Source organism: Ornithodoros turicata, chromosome 1 (genome assembly GCF_037126465.1).
Source record: "Ornithodoros turicata isolate Travis chromosome 1, ASM3712646v1, whole genome shotgun sequence".
NCBI lineage: Eukaryota > Metazoa > Arthropoda > Arachnida > Ixodida > Argasidae > Ornithodoros > Ornithodoros turicata.
The window spans coordinates 167,906,809-167,923,687 of record NC_088201.1 but is presented as its reverse complement, the minus strand read 5'-3'; the positions used below and the strand labels follow the sequence as shown (position 1 = coordinate 167,923,687).

The window sequence follows — 16,879 nt, the reverse complement described above, 5'->3', positions numbered from 1 at the left end:
GTCTGAATTCTAGGTATGTGGAAAGTAGTCTAGATGGCATTCCACAAACTCATGCACACTCCTAAAAACTCATACGGATCATGTATTTTACTTATGTATTACTTCTATATGGCACAAGGTGCTACAGACCTGTTGTTGACAGTAACTACAGACCAATAGTGTGAAGGTTATGGCATAATAACTAGCGTAGAAAAGTTTGATTAAAAAATAGAGTTGAGAAAAATTAGAACGGGACTCTCCAAACATGATGGCAATTGGTGTTCTCAGGCTGGAATGCATAGAAAGGACAAATACATACAAAGCCTCATCAGCCTTTCATCATTAATCTCCAAACACCTCACAAAACGTCTCAAATTCCATATACCATGACACAGTTTGTTTTAAAAAAACTTATGCACGTAGAGGGTGGAGGATTTCACCTGAGTCGGTGATTTGTAATCGTCCATCTGCTTGTCACGTTGTACTTTCTACGCCTCTGAAGAAACCATTTAGCTGAGGAGTTTTATGAACTGAATAATGAGGCTTTCTATTTTGCAGACTGAGTTTTTGTAACATACAAGGGCTGTGCACAGTGCATAAAAGTACAGACCTACTTTCCACATGTTTTCCCGCAAGTCAGATAAATATTACTCAGAAGAGAATGCAGTTCCCAAACAATTTTGGATAAACAATTCAAGGGTGTTTCAAGGACCTTTCAAGGTTCAACTGTCGTTCTGCCAGGGGTCTAAGTGTTATGGCTATCCATATTTCACGAAAATATTTATAAGCTAGAGTCATCACACGACAGAATAGGTGCATGGGGAGTGCTGCATTCAATGAAGTAGCTGGTATCGCACCTTTTTCAGTCCTCCTCATTATCTAATACCCCTTGCCAGGGGTCCCTAGCATAAATAGTGATCACAAACATGATTGAGGATGAGACAACTGATGTTCTGATGCTGGAACAACATAGAAGGGACAAAAACATACATACTTCTATGTTGTTCCAGCCTCAGAACATCAGTTGTCTCATGTTCAACAGTTGCCGCTTGTGTCGACCCCGTCGTATAAATGTGTCTATAAGTGAGCAAAAATGTAAGAGTGAAAGGAGGATGAGTGAGAGAGAGTGGCTGGTTTGTCCCTTCAGATGACGCATCCTTGGAAGTCGCTGAGAAGGCGTGTTAGCTTAGCTCAATTGGTAGAGTCCTGGACCGGTAATCCAGAAGGTGTGGGTTCGAGTCCTACAGCTGGCTAACCTTTTCAGTGACTTTCATCTTTCATCGATGATTGAAGGTCTCTTAATGTTAAAGGTACTGTAAAGCAGCAGAAGCCGAATTTTATTTAGCATGGCTATTCGATAGTCCAAGCCATCAGTACAAAAACTGCGCAAATTTCATTCCAATCGGTGGGGCAGCTAATTAGAAAATTACAATTAAAGATTATGGGCAACACTGTATTAGTATTCGGAAGGGATTCGTACTCTCAGCCGCGTACGGCGGCAACCACGTTGCATGCGTATAACACTGGGCCCGACAGCCGAACAGCGCTGTGTTTCTTTTTGATTTTATTTCGCAAAAAACACACTAAACAGGGGTCTCTGCACTCCTATGGAAATATGATACGAAATAATATAGCCACCAAAAGAACAAAACGCGACAAAATAGTGCTGCATGCATAATACATATTCGACAGTGTTGCCCGCTGCACAGGGGGTTGTTCGACACCAGGCGTAGCGCCGCTGCACTACGCCGGATTTTTCATGATAAATTAAAAATATTTAGAGAGCGTTGTCGGTCGTATGGTTCCGCATATGGGATTTACAAGTAACAAAGTCTCAAGCCACGTCGCCAGCATATCCTGCTTGTCTACTGCTTTACAGTACCTTTAAAGATCATAGGAAAGAAAGGAAGCAAATTAATACAATGAAGGGTGCCATTTATTCGTCATACGTCTTGTTTCCAATACTCATTCTTATTAGAATGAGCTCATCCACAGCTGCGGAACTCTATGCCGTACTTTTTTTTCTGCTGCACATCGTTGATTTTACCCCACGGGAATGGGTCGTGTTCACTGACTCTACATCTGCGCTGCAAGCTATTGAAAATTCGGGCATCCGAGGCTCACCCACACCGTTGGTGATGGATGTCTTAATGGCTTACAACCTTGGCTATGAAGCAGGTCACAGGCTGGTTTTCCAATGGGTTCCAGCCCACTGCGGTGTCGAAGGGAATGAACTGACCGACAGTGTGGCAGAAGCAGCTCTCTCGTCTCGGAGACGGACGCGTATTGCGCTGCTGAGAGGAGATTGTCGTTCCGTACTTTGATGCCTCATGACCTCCCTGGCTTCCCGCCGACGGACCGCTGACATTCTTCCCCCAGCCATGCTGAGCAGAGTTGATCCAGCGCTCGCTTTCTGCATGCCTCAACATACCTCTCGTCAAGGTGCCGCATTAGTTCATCGAATGTGCCTCAATGTTGCTTTTACAGCGCAGTGGTGTTACCGCCTGAGACAAATTGACTCTCCCCAATGCTGTCACTGCGGTGCTGTTGAAGATCTCGAGCACATTCTTCTCCGTTGCCCACACTACCAAGCTTCCTGAACCACACTCTCCAGGTCTAGGCACTAGCAGGACACTTGCCCCCGTCTCTCTCTCTAAAAATTGTTTGGTCCCCGGCCACATCCAGCCTAGTAACGCTCTGCCCTCAAAGCTCTCTTCACCTTTCTGGATACTATGGTCCCATAGTATCCAGAAAAGGTATCCTTATTGTGAAGTGGCTCATTATTTCATTCCCTGCATCACCACCAGCAATGAGGCAGAGTATCGCCCTTGGCGATGAAACTCCCCATTCATCATCTCGCAATGAAGTTGTTGTTATTACAATGAGCGCTAATTCTTGTGTTTTCGAGCCATTGTGTACATATCGGAGACGTAGAGTTTGCACTGCAGATCCGTGGGAATAAGAAAAAGGTGCAAATTCAAAGGTTTTCAAGGACTGTGGGAAAATTACAGTTTTCAAAGCCTTCAAAAAGTTATTTCAGTGTAGTCAAGGGTTTCAAGGACTAGTGGAAACTATGGCATTGCTTTCTTCATGGTGAAGTATTGATCAGGTAGCATTATTTTCTGTGACCAGTTGACAGCAAGAGTGAAATGTTAGGGTGTGCCTTCACAGCACCCCCGATACAAACCAAACATCCCCAGGAGCAACAACTTTATTTTAATGATGACTTGAGAGTCGGAGATACGAGTGACTAAAGTTGGAAAATAAAGTGTCTGCTTCTTATGCTGTCCTTTAAGTGTTTCCCTGCAATGGGATTTTTACCATTTTTAATGATTGGAGAGTTTCAATGCCAGGGGTGATGTCCTACCCCTTTGTGGCAGTGTGGTGAAATTCAATAATGAATCACCTCAGAGTAAGGGCTGACGTACTACGGTGTCCAAGGAGTTTAGAAGCGCTTTTAGCACAGAGCGTTGTGGGCTTGATTTGGCCATGGACCAAGCAGTTCTGACAAAGTGAAACTGCATGAGTCCAGCTGACTGAGAGATGCAGATTTGCATGCAGCAGCAGCCGAACTATTCAAAAAATACTACATACTATTCAAACAAGACATACTTCCTATTTTACGTATGCCTTGAAGTCTCTATATGCTCATATATTTGTGTGTTCTGTTGCAAAGAAGACTTATTTCGGGTGTGGACTCCGTGATATACGGACGTGCAGATTGATGGTCAGCCGGCTATGTGTATAATGTTCGTCTAATCCTGACTTCATGTATTAAATGAGTTGTATTCGAACCTTCACTTGGATGACTACTGAATGGAATTAATTACAAATTTTATTTTGTTATCTTTGTTATTTGACAGTTATGGAAATACCTTGCTGCTATAAAAGCAGACCTTGATTAAAAGGGAAAAAGTCTCTAACAGCAGCCTTGATGTAGTCCCACGTACACCAGAACAGCTTCACTGGCTGCAGATGGCGAGTTTGACACTGCTAAAGGCAAAGGAACATGCATTAAATTGAAGATATAAGGGCTTCAGGTATTCACAACATCACGTCATGAAAGCAACTTCTTAAAATTGATGTAACCATGTTTTAGATGGCATGTTTCAATATAGTAGGTGCAGATGATCATAAAAGAGGCTGTTTAATGTGTGTACAGCTGTGTTTCAAGACCATAGTTATCTTGTTGTTGGGGATCATGTTCATTCAGTTAAGTACACTGGGAGGAAAGTTTTTCACATTAACCTGCAACCCTTACTAATTTTTTCATGTTGTGTTATGCCATGGGCAGATTTGATATTCATGCTATCTAGTAGCTCCAGATTTCTCTAAAAGATGTTGAGTGTGTGCCCCAATGTAAGGAACGTAATCTCCTGGATATTTTATATATGTATATATGGCAAAGCTACAAGTGGATGTTCATATTCACTTTCACCCGAGTAGATCACAGTAACGCAAGTGCACATCAAAAAGGAACAACTTTATTTTCAGATGATGAATGGGGAGTTTCATCCAGAATATGATATTTTCTTACACTCTGCACAACTCTTCTCCTTCATGGCACTGAATCTGTTAACAAGAACTGAATCTCATAGCCAGTGTTCATGAAAAAAGAAACACCAAAGAGTCCTAACCATACCTTGACGTTGAGGAAGCTCCAGTTTATTAACAGCCATCTAAAAACACCCTAAAATGTACAGCCTGTGAAAAATGCTGCTGCTATCTTCACTAACTATTTATTTCTTTCAAAAAACCCCATGGGTCTGGGAACATTACATGTGGGTGGGAACATCAGTACATTGGAACAGCATGGCATGGTACACTGACAAGGTAAAGACACAGAGAAATAAGAAATCAAAGCAAACACCAACGGGTAAGCAAGAGGAAAAAAAAAAACTAACGCTGGAATTGCGGGTGAAGAAAGGGAGCTACGGAAAACTGCATGGTCATCAATAGTTGTGATTGATGATCGGAGGTTGTTCCACTCAATGGTAGTGGTGCAAAAAAATGGTTGAGAGAATGAATACAGTGCAACCGAGTGACCTTGTTAGTGTGATTGAAGCGAGGGAAAATGACACTCGGGCGAGTGATGGGTGATTGTTGAGAAGGCAAGGTGAAAAAATCTATGGAAGAGGGTTAATCTGACAAAGCCACAACAATCTTCCAGTGCCTCAAGATTGAGAATTATTTTTAACGTGGAAACGGAGGTAGTGGAAGAGTAGTCACTGACAATGAAGCGGGCAATGCAGTTTTCAATGGCTTCAATGGCTTCACAGAGATAGTTTTAGGGAGGGTCCCATATTGCAGATGCGTACTCGACTTGCTTCGTACCAGGGTGGTGAAAGTTAGAAGTTTGAGATGAGCAGGGGCTAATCTTAGAGTGCGTCTGACAAAGCCCAAGGAGCGAGAAGCATTTGACATGATGTGATTAATATGTTCGTTTCAAGTTAAGTTAGAAGATAGATGAACGCCAACATATTTGTAGGAATCTGCTCCGATGAATGCTTTATTGTTAATTATGTAGCAGAAAGGAGGAAGACAGGAGGCACGTCGTCGAGAAAGTGACATGATGCAGCACTTAGATGTATTCAGGGGCATTTGCCACTCGTCACACCAACAATGAATTGGGGCAAGGTCGCTTTGTAAGGATAGTTGGTCAGCAGGAGAATTGATTTCCCTGTAGACAACGCAATCATCAGCGAATAGTCTGACAGTGGATGATATGCCTGAAGGAAGGTCGTTAACATATATAAGAAATAGGAGGGAACAAAGAACTGAGCCCTGTGACACTCCCAAAAGGACAGGAACAGTTGGAAGACATGTGATGGTTACATGAGACTGAGAACGAAAGCTTGAAAAGAAATTGAGTTATCCAATGGTTGACATACGGGTCGAGGTTCAGGAGAGAGATTTTAGTATGAGCCATCAGACGGAAGGAATACAACAAAGAAAGAAATGCATACAGAGGAAAGGAATACATATGGAAGAGGCATTATGGGCATCATAGTAGCAGTTGCTGATGCTTCAAATACCCTATGTTTGGTACAAAAATTTCCACCTGTATATCCCCACAGCTTCCTGGAAGTGAATAACACAAAGACAGTCACCTGTTCTTTTTTTGGTTCACATACATAGGGAGTATCCTTATGCACATTCGCGGCCGCCCGCTTCTATGCACGTAACCCCTTAGCCCATTGATGGGTACATGAATCTGCATACATGACCTCATCAGTATGCATTTAGCCTTCAAAGATCTCCCGTGGATAACTGGTGGGTGTGCCACCGAAAATGCCACCGACTCTGTTACTCGTTCCGGGAAAAAGAAAAAAAGAAACAGGTTTTTGATACGGTCCCCAAACCACCACCCCCGCAGATGTCATCAGCATTGGGTCATTGGCTGTCTTACGTTGTCCCTCGCGGTGTTAACTCTATGCAGTTTACTTTTTATCTATAGGTTTATGTTGCCATATCAAACTCTCTCCACATACCGGTGTTGCAAAGCTACCACACGTATACACACACAGAGACACATCCAAGCATTAAATACCCATACGGTCACGATGAAATTGTGTATATTCACTGCGATCTTGGCTGTCAGGTTCAGCTATAAATGCATCACCAGCAATTTTGCTCCTGACAGTTTACATTTGCTGTAAATCACACATCCCCACGCATTCTCTTCAAATAACACAAGAAACAGCTGATGTCTCCATAACCATATGCTCTACACTCAGAGGTAAGGCCGGTTCGTTTGAGCAATCTTTTTGGGCCCGGTTTAGAGGGCGGTAGTTACGAGTCCGTTTGATGCAACGCAGCGGAGCGCACTAGTTCGCCGTCGCGAAACTGATCTCGCTGCCTGGTTTTTCTGAAAATAGCCACCATTCATAGGTCTTTGAACGTTCTCAGGCGTTTGATGCTTTGTAGCGTCTGTCCCTGAATGTATTCATGACGCCGAGCACCCTTAACAAAACTTTTCATCGAGCCCAACTAAAAGCGCAAAAAGGTGTTCGGTGCTGAACGTGATGGGTTGGTCAGGAAGTCTCTGCTTGACACATCGGCGGCTCCCTTCCTAATATTGTTACTGGTTTGCTGAATTTTCCTGAGCCTCTACGTATTTTCAGCTTCAGGTGCATGTCGGCAATGCCAGATGCGCGCAGGCCAGCTGGTGGAAAAGTCCTGAAGGAATAACTCTGAGCTTTGCAGCACACTCAAGAAGGACGAACATGCGACGGCCCAAGTGCTGACAACCAAATTTGTCAGCCCTTGAGCCCGTACGTGCCTTCTTGAGAGGCTCAGGCTTTCTGCATGGTTCTCCAAAATGGGAATCTGGGAATCTTTTTATTACAGCACTTGCACGTGGTTCCACTTGCAAAAAAATTTCCACCTAGGTAGTGTCGGCAGTTGATATGTAAAGCTGCTGCAACCATTCACCCTCCATTTTTCACCACCTCCCCTTGCGATTCTGGATTCGCGTTGTTTTCTCTCTTCTACTGCACCACGAGCAATGGGGCAGAGCATTGCCCCTGGCAATGATGCTCCCATCCCCTCAAAATAAAGCTGTTGTTGTTGCTGTACTCGATCAGCAGCATAGTAATTTTCCCTGTAGACAACGCAATCATCAGCGAATAGTCTGACAGTGGATGATATGCCCTAAGGAAGGTCGTTATAATATGACTTGGACTACAGATTACAGGAACGTTAACAGAAACTAATTTATTTATTGGGCAATTTAACACATAGATTAAAAAAAGAATGGTCGACGTTTCGACAGTGGCACTGTCTTCGTCAGGACTTTTTTTTTTTTTTGTCCTGACGAAGACAGTGCCACTGTCGAAACGTCGACCATTCTTTTTTTAATCTATGTGTTAAATTGCCCAATAAATAAATTAGTTTCTGGTAACGTTCCTGTAATCTGTAGTCCAAGTCTTATTATTTCACTTTTATTCAACTTCGTAGCCGTCTGATGTATTAACCTATTTGTTCTAGTATATATATATATATATATAAGAAATAGGAGGGAACCAAGAACTGAGCCCTGTTGCACTCCCGAAAGGACAGGAACAGTTGAAGATATGTGATGGTTACATGAGACTGAGAACGAAAGCTTGGAAAGAAATTGAGTTACCCGGTCGACATACGGATCGAGGTTCAGGAGAGAGCCATGAAGAAGACAGAGAGACACTGATACAGAAGACGACACACGTAGGTTCTCAGACACAGCAAAAATTTATTGGTTCATCTCAACATAAAAGCTAAAAATTTTAGCTAAATAAAAAAGCTAAAAAGCTAAAGCTAAAAATTAAAAGCTAGATTTTTAGCTTTTAAGTTGAGATGAACCAATAAAATACGAAAGATGAAAGTCAATGAAAAGGTTAGCCAGCTGTAGGACTCGAACCCACATCTTCTGGATTACTTTGTATGTGTTTGTCCTTTCTATGTTGTTCCAGCCTCAGAACATCAGTTCTCTCTTGTTCAATAAATTATTTCTGTGTCTGAGAACCCACGTGTGTCGTCTTCTGTATCAGTGTCTCTCGGTCTTCTTCGTGGATCTATACCAGCTAGCCTGCACCCTTTCCCTTGTTTCAGGAGAGAGATTTTAGTATGAGCCATAAGTAATTTTCTGAGAGGGTCGATGGAGACTTCGCATAGGGATGAAGGTCTCGCCCTCTGCCCATCCCCTCCCGAACCAAACCATTGGATAAGGTACTGGCTAGAGACAGTCAAGGTTAAGGTTACAGCCGTACAACTCAGCTGCACAATCACAAATAAGTTTCACTAGTAGTTGTCCAGTAAACATGAAAAATCAAGTGACCCTGCACTAAATAGGCATAGGAAGAAATGGGGTCGAATACTCGCATATGCTTCCATATGCCTTTTCGAAATACGTATTCTCACAGTTATTACTGAAGCATTAGGCACTATATAGGTACCCGTAATTCTATTGGGACAATTGTTCAAAAAGAAACAAGCGATGCAAGGTCTGTCCGGAGCCCGCCGGTTTAACAAGCCTCGTTTGAGAGGCTCCTTTTCAGACAGTCACGTTCAGAACAACGTTTTATGGAAAATGATGACGCGTTTCAGCCATGTTTCCCACTCGGTTTACAGTATTACGTTTTTAGCCAAGTTATCTAAAATTCGCGATGGCTTTCAGTTTCGTTTTTGCTTCCCTGATTTGTCCAGTACTGTATGATCAGTCCATGAGTAAGCAAAGTCGTAGTAGATTGGTTCAGTGGTGATAGAGTGATGTAAAAAAATTGTTTTCGCTTTGACGATACTTGCTCAAGGGATTTCGATTTCCAAAGCGCTGGGGATTGTGCGCGGGATGAATAAAAAAACTGCGGGACTATCTGCGGGTACATGCGCTCACCTCTATGAGCGAATTAATCGCTGTACACCCAGGTTCTCACATTCGATGAACGGCATCGTGACACCTGTTACGTTTTACTGCTGTTTGCCAACTGATCTTTCTTCCCCCCCCCCACCTTTTTTTTTTTTGTGAGGAAAAAGAAGGGAGGCACTTTATTCTTCGTGTCATTTTTTAGTGCTCGCATATTTGTTTGCAGAATTAAATGGTATACGCAAACAGTACATAAACAGGGTGATTCCTATTCGATGCAGACGATACGTGTTTTTCCACGCGCGACAGCTGTATTTGCATTCCCATCTGAGTGGTGCCCTCTGAAATGTCGTCTGCTACTGGTTGAAAACACATGCTCGTGAGGAGGTACCGCGGTTTCGTTGCGTTGCAGACTGGGAGATACCCCGGTTCGAATCCCGGTGCCGGCTTGGTGTTTGTGTCTGGGGTTTTTCCAGGGGTTCCCTCAGACGCTTTCGAACATATGTCGACACAGTTCCCGAAGTCAGCCCAGGACACACATTCCCCTAGGGCGTCAGCCGTGTCTGAGGCCGACAACGACGAGCCATCACCACTACCACCATCACAGCCACAGGTTGTAGCTTACAGAAGGGTGACGACAACTGCGTCGTCTACTACGAATTTCCGCCATCTTGACGCCCACGCGCGCACCTCGTGATTCGCTCACAAAACTGATACACGACATTATATGGAGTTGAGTAGACACATACAGCAAAGGAGGTTTGAAAAGATGGTGAAATCGGTACGCAGCATTCATGTATGCCTAGTTATTAAAAAAAGAAAAAAGAAAGATAGCCTGGATCCATATTGGAACCAGCCTGGAAAAGCCATCCCATGCTGGAGCTGGGCTGGCCAAGGCTGTTTCCATGCTGGGTCTAGTGCTGTCATGGAGATAATATAGGAGTGCTATTTGAAGTTCCATTCTGAAACCATCCAACTTCCATTCCGAAACCCGGATGGTTCCCTGCTGGAGCCGAGCTGGAAATGGGATGTTCCAGCGAGTACGCTGGATCGTGCGAGATTCTTGGCTGTGAACGCTGTGAGGATAATCTTGGCTTATATAAAGCAAAAAACAAAAGAAGCCGAAATTAATTTCACAAATGTGTGCAAATAATTTATGCCCGATATAATAAAATAAGTAAATAAAAGAAACAAATAAATAAATAAATACCCAAAAGTGTGCAAGGTTCACATAACTCCACGTACATAAGTAGATTGCAAAAAAAAAACAAAAAACAATTATTGTTGATTGGCTTTATGCTGAGAGACATGAGCTTTCCCGTGTCAAACCGAAACTATAGCCATAATGCTCTAATCGTAAAATGCGGCCAAGCGACATCGGCATCAACTCAGAATGGAAATGGCGGTTGTGTTTCCTCCTACATTTCACCTTCGCCGACCATATAAAAATGTGAACGTCTTTGCATTTGTGTAGTCGTATGCTCTGTTATGCATTTTGTTCCTGAGCCCGTGCACAAGCTCCATTACGACAAAGGGTAAGCGGCCGTGTGTAGTACGGTTGACACTCAAGTGCTCAATCTGAACCAAGAGGTGCAGTAGTGACCAGACGACCAGACACTTGTCTATCGTTATCTGAACTGCCTTCATGATGTGTCATTGTCCCGCTTGCACGGGACGGACTTACTTTGTCGGACAGTTAAATGAGAACGAGCGACTGAAAAATGACCTTTGTGATTTCACATATACATGTCTCAAACTTTGCATCAAATTGTGTGATATCACATTATTTTCTCATAGTGTTGCCACTGTTGCTGCATGCACACTACTTGTAGTATATCTGTTATCATACCTGTTATGGGGTGTTAGTTATTGTTAAAATAAATATTTGAATTTATTGCTGATTGTCACTTTATTCATTTGTTAGCGTGTTTGCAGTTTCTGCTTTGTGCAGCAATTTATCTTGTATAAGTTGCTTCTACTTGAGCGGAACCTCCTACCTTGGAACATGGGTTCCAGCAGAAGGTAGGCTGAAGTGGAAGCATTCCTACATCGGGACACAATATTCTGGACTCAATATGCCTCAAAGCTGCCATGTTGACCTGTGGGAGTCAACAGCTGATGTACAGAATTAGATCCAGATCCCGTACGTCTGAAAACTACCACACCAGACATACCTTGGTGCCTTGGGTATTGTACTTTTAGATGATTCAGAACTCCCCAACAAACAGAACAATCATAAAAGAAAGGTACCCAGATAGCTGAACACACACATGCCGCACACACGCAAAAAAAAAGAAATGGAGAAAGTGAACCGAAAGGGAGAATTTGATTTCATTACATTACTGGTTAATGCAATGGGAATTTTCATTGACTCGGTTTTGGTTTCACACTATGAAAAGAGTTCCTACAGGTGGCGGACAGCTAGACCACTTTTTCGGAACTTCTCCTTTCTTAGAAATAAACTTCAACACAAAGCATGCTCCTAGCCAACAATCATCCCGAGTGAGATTGTTCTCTCCCTTGGTTTGCTGAAAACTGGAAGCGTACATCTTTTTTATGACAATTAGGAACCTTGTCAGTGACACAAAAAGGGTGCACGTCTCCAGTTTTCAACAAGAGAAGAGAGTGAATGTTGTCATGCGGGATGATGGTTGTCTGGGAGCATGCATGCTGTGAAGCTCTGTTTTTAAGTGTGTAGGGCATAGCTCGACCATCAATACAAGCGACATCGTGCGGAAGCGAAACCTGATAAACCTTTTTTCCTTCATCGTGCACTTCATACGTCACATCTGCTATGCTTGCATGAGCAGCAACAATCAAGCTAGGAGCCTACAAATGTGTTTGAGTCAATTCCGATTGCATCCAGGAAACTGGAAACGAGGGGCAGCTCCTCAACGACGAGTTTGGGTCAATTGCCTGGGTTCGAAATCGTGAACCTTTCACAACAACTTTCATACCGGTTTCACAGTTCCCCTGACAAGCAAAATGCTGAGAGGCCATTCAGAAGATCGCAACAATGGCCGGAGTAACGGTCTTGACAACGTTATGTTTCGGTTTCCCACTGGCTCAAAAACAAATAAATTGCGCTGATGTTTGCCAGGCACTTTCATGGGGAAATGGAATAAGTGGCCTAAGGCACCTGGGTCCTCTCCGAGACTGAACTTGCATTGCCATAGTCCTGCAGACCTGTATGGGCCATATGGGTTAACATGTACGTTCGATACCGAACCCCCCTCTCTCTGTGATCTCTCTAGAATGACTAACACTGCAACGTAAAGCATTTGTACATTTACACAAACTGGGTCGCTGCATTTCTGAAAATATATTTATTTCTCACTTTACGCTTCTTGTATCATTACACCATACAAAATAAAATTTGCACGTGTTCGCTTCGCCCGCACGCACACGCAACACAGACGTTTGGTGCAAAGATTCTGAAGTGGCAAGATGGATGGCCAATTCATCGAAACTCGGAAAGGAAAAGACTCCTTGCATGTGGGCGGATATAAGTACGTCCTCCAGCGTACTCCAGCATGTAGAAATGCAAGGAGTATTGGATGATCAACTGCCCAGTTGTTGCTCGGACTGTGGAAGGGCAGCTGCAAGAGATCAGTGGTAAGTATGAATACCCAGCAGCTCAAACTGCACTAGGAAAACAGCACAATGTTGTGTTTCATCAACACTAGCAAAACAAGACTCAGACTCATTTATCCCCTCATATTTATTTTTCCAATCCCCTCATGTTTGGTGACACCCCCTAATGTGTAAACCCCACAGGGATGGCTACTTCAGTTATTATGAGATGCTGGTAATGATATATGTGTAATAATTACCCCCATGCTTGGAGTTCTGGATAAACAAATGGAGCATGTTATAGCTTCCTCACAGCCTTCCCCTACACAAGAAGAAGACTGCTTACATTTATCTAAATAAAGGGACAAATATACAAGGTTCAGATATGCTAGGAAACCGAACTGAAATTCGATGGTTTGTTTTACTACATTTATTTGTGGGATGGCTTACTTCAACTTGCTATATTATTGGAAAGTGACATTTGCTTGTTGTGACGTGGTGCTTCTCTGTATTCTCCTCGCAGACCCAGGTGGCGACAAAGCAGGTGCCCCTATGTGAAGGTCTCTCAACGGTCGCAAAACTGGTTCAGGTCTGGTGTGACTCTGCTTCATTAATCACAATCTATAACACGGGATGGCCCATTGGTCAAGAAAATTGTTAATTGCTTGTGTGCAAGGAGAGACCTACGAATGCAAGATAAGAGCGTGTATACAGGAAACTATACTGAATGGAATATAAATTGCTATACGTTCTTTATCGATTTTCCAGCGTATAACACACACCACTTAAAATTTGCAGAAATTGACAGTTACATGTGTGATGCACACCGATAGATAACGAACATCTACGTCATGCAATTCCCAGTTTTGAGCAGGAACTAGAGAGGAACACGTCTTGTCCAAGTACGGGTTATTACCTACTGTTCTCACTATTATATTATTATTACATTTTAGTTACCTACAAGGTACTTCCTCTATTTTAAAGCAGGAATGTCTGCCACCTGAGTGATGATATAGAGAATGTGAGGTCACGTGAAAACAGCAGGGTAGACGGGTATTCCGAAGATATCTGGGGAACCCCATCTGACTCGTGTGCTATGTCGCCCTCAGTCAGGAGCAATCCCGCTGCAAAGGATAGCAGCTATCCATCTGCAACCCAATAGGTAGTGTCCCGTTTTTGCCGGACATCTGCCCCGTCGTAATGGGGTGCAGCAATGAAACTCCATGCATGGCTATCCGGCTACAAGTCACCTGACATCTCCCAGAAAGGTTGAATTTTTGGAAAGGAACTGATATGCAGAGTGTCTTTTTCTTTGGTTGATCACAGATCTTTCATAAAAAAAGCTACGAGATCGGTAGGGATGCGGTTTTTGCAGTTCCGTTGTAAGACCAGGCAGACGTCCTCTCGAAAATACTAGTATGTAGCTTCTAGGTGATTAATTATGTAAAATTCACTAATTAACTCTTTAATGATGGGACTTAGGATAAAAGTAAGCATCCAGTGTGACAGACAATTCTCGATGAAAGCCATTCTACCTTCTAAAAACCCTGAAATGAGCATGTGCGTTAAAATATTCATCACGAAACACTGGTATGCAGATGAGGCAAAGACGAAACTGTTCACCTGAGAAGTGCATATCCTTGGTCCCCGCAGCCTTATCAAGGCTGCAAAGTCTTGGCAGCACATCATAGGGCCACACCCTCTGACGTGGATTGAACCCTTTTTCCTCAGCGCATCTGGTTTGTGTGCTTTTGCCTCATTCGCATAGCAATATTTGACAATGGATATTTCAATGTATGGACTCACTTCATGGTTTGTAGAAGGTGGAATGACTTTCATCGAGGATTGTCTCTCACTCTGAAGGCTCGCTTTTATCCAAAGTCCCTTAATTGAAGAGTTAAGGAGGAAATTTTAGCTAATTAGTTGTTTAGTAGTTACATACTGTCTTCCAGAGTATATCTGCCTTGATGTGAAAATGAATCACAAAAACAGCATCTCTGCTGATGTCATAGCTTTTTATTAAAAAATCCAATGAATAAAAAAAAAGAACACCCTGTATAGCACACACTAGTAAAAGATGCACATTGCCTCTTTGCAACTCTTTCTTTCAATGTGTATAACATGCAGGTTATACACCAGAAAATATGATACATCTTGAGCTGAAAGTCGGTTGAACACCTACCTGAACTAGGACAATACTTGCCATACCATGAATTTTTCTCTTCCAGGAGATCACATTCGTGCTCCTGTGGTTGCCTGTGCAACAGAAGACAGGCTGCGGGCGAGGCTGAAAGACTGGGCACGGGAGGAGCCTGACCTGCCTGTCCCTGACATTTATGAGCAGGAGCTCGTATCCCTGGACAGAGCACATGTATGTAGCATTTCCACAGCATCGCAAAAAGTGACATAGTAAATTCATGAGTCACACATCTTATGTGATGCAAAATGCCAGTACAACAACAATTGCAGATGCCAACAGAAACAAAGCTTAACGATTAGAAATACAGTAAGTACACACACACTACTATACTGCATACAACATGGTGTAAACAAAGGCATAATAATAAACAGACCGTACATTCTTATTACCTCATGGCTGTTGTGGTGGTGGGCAGACCCCATCCAAATATCTACACGTGCCTGGAAGCGCTGCGCCAGATCGAATCGGCACGTGTGGGGCACCTCCAAGCAGCAAATGGTGCCATTCAGCGGCAACAGGCATTCAGGCGGGGGAGACAACTATGGACACATTCCTCAGAAAAGTCCAGAGGTACTGCACGTCCTAGTTTCATACAACAGCAACACACATTTATGTAAACACTGCACCTGTAAGCTATATTACTCTTAGTAAATTTATGATCATTTTTGGAGCTATAGCTATGTAAATTGCCCTGACACACCCACAGGAAAAACAAAGTAAACAACAATAAATCTATGAACTGCAGAATGTAAAAATGCAAATTGACAGACATCTCAAATTGGAATTTAGAACAAAAAGAAAATCAGAATTTAATTCTATTTGATTGTAGAATTTCATGAGAATGTATTATGAGGATTTTCAATTCAGAATTTGGCTGCAATTTGGAATTTTGAACATAAAATCAGTTCTAATGATACATTTTACACTTCACTTTAAAATAAAATGAGAATCTTCAATTCTGAATTTGGCTCTGCAATTTAGAATTTTGAACATAAAATCAGAATTATGATCTGAAATTTCACACTTCAATGTAAAATTGGAATTTAAAAAGCAAATTGAGAATTTTCAATTCAGAATTTGACTGCAATTTTGAATTTCCAACATAAATCAGATTTCTAATTACAAATTTTGCACTCCATTTTTGAATTGAAAATTAGAATGCAAAATGAGAAATTTTAAATTTGGAATTTGACAGTGCGGAATCGGACACTTTCCAGGCAGTAATCTATACTGAAAAAAGACAGAATCGGCTTCTCCTGGCCGCATGGTGCTGCAGGCTCAGTGGTCGGAGAAACTGAATAGGAGTAGGTTCCTGCTCTTCAGTGAGGCAAACAATGGGCAACACACATTGTGCTTCTCTACCGAAGAGCTCTTCCTCCTGCTTGCAGAGAGTCACAAACATTCTTTTTACTTGTCCACAAATTTAGGTCAAATATTGATCATCAGTGTGAACGAGAGAAGTGCCTTCCTGATGCCTGGAAAAAGCTGGAGGTGCATCAATTTGCATTTTGAAGCCTCAGGGAGAAATTGCTAGTGAAACATAGCTTCAACAGGCACTCACTGGTGCATTGCAGGCAGTGTTTTTTCCTGCACAGCAGGTGTCATTTTCAGAAATGTGCAGGCCTGTGGACTGGCAGCTGCTTACACCCACAACGAAAATATGTGCACATTTGTGCCACTTGCTTTTGGGCAGACAGTGTGGGATCTACTGAAGGCAACTGCACTCAGGGTGTCTGGGGGCACCTGCAGCCTATTTTGGAGACACCTGCATGCACAGGGCCCTACTT

At 42.8% G+C, this 16,879-nt stretch overlaps 1 long non-coding RNA gene across 2 annotated transcripts; it reads right to left on the bottom strand.

Moving 5' to 3' along the window:
- Window positions 1-12,640: 12,640 nt before the first annotated feature.
- LOC135372754 (uncharacterized) lies at window positions 12,641-16,111 on the bottom strand. Of its 2 annotated transcripts, none has more exons than XR_010416108.1 (3): window positions 15,482-16,111; window positions 15,075-15,248; window positions 12,641-12,918 (listed from the first exon to the last, which is right to left on the bottom strand). It is a non-coding gene; the product is annotated as an uncharacterized LOC135372754 (long non-coding RNA). The 2 variants fall into 2 exon arrangements; XR_010416109.1 differs by having other exon boundaries at window positions 12,885-12,918; window positions 15,101-15,248.
- Window positions 16,112-16,879: the final 768 nt, after the last annotated feature.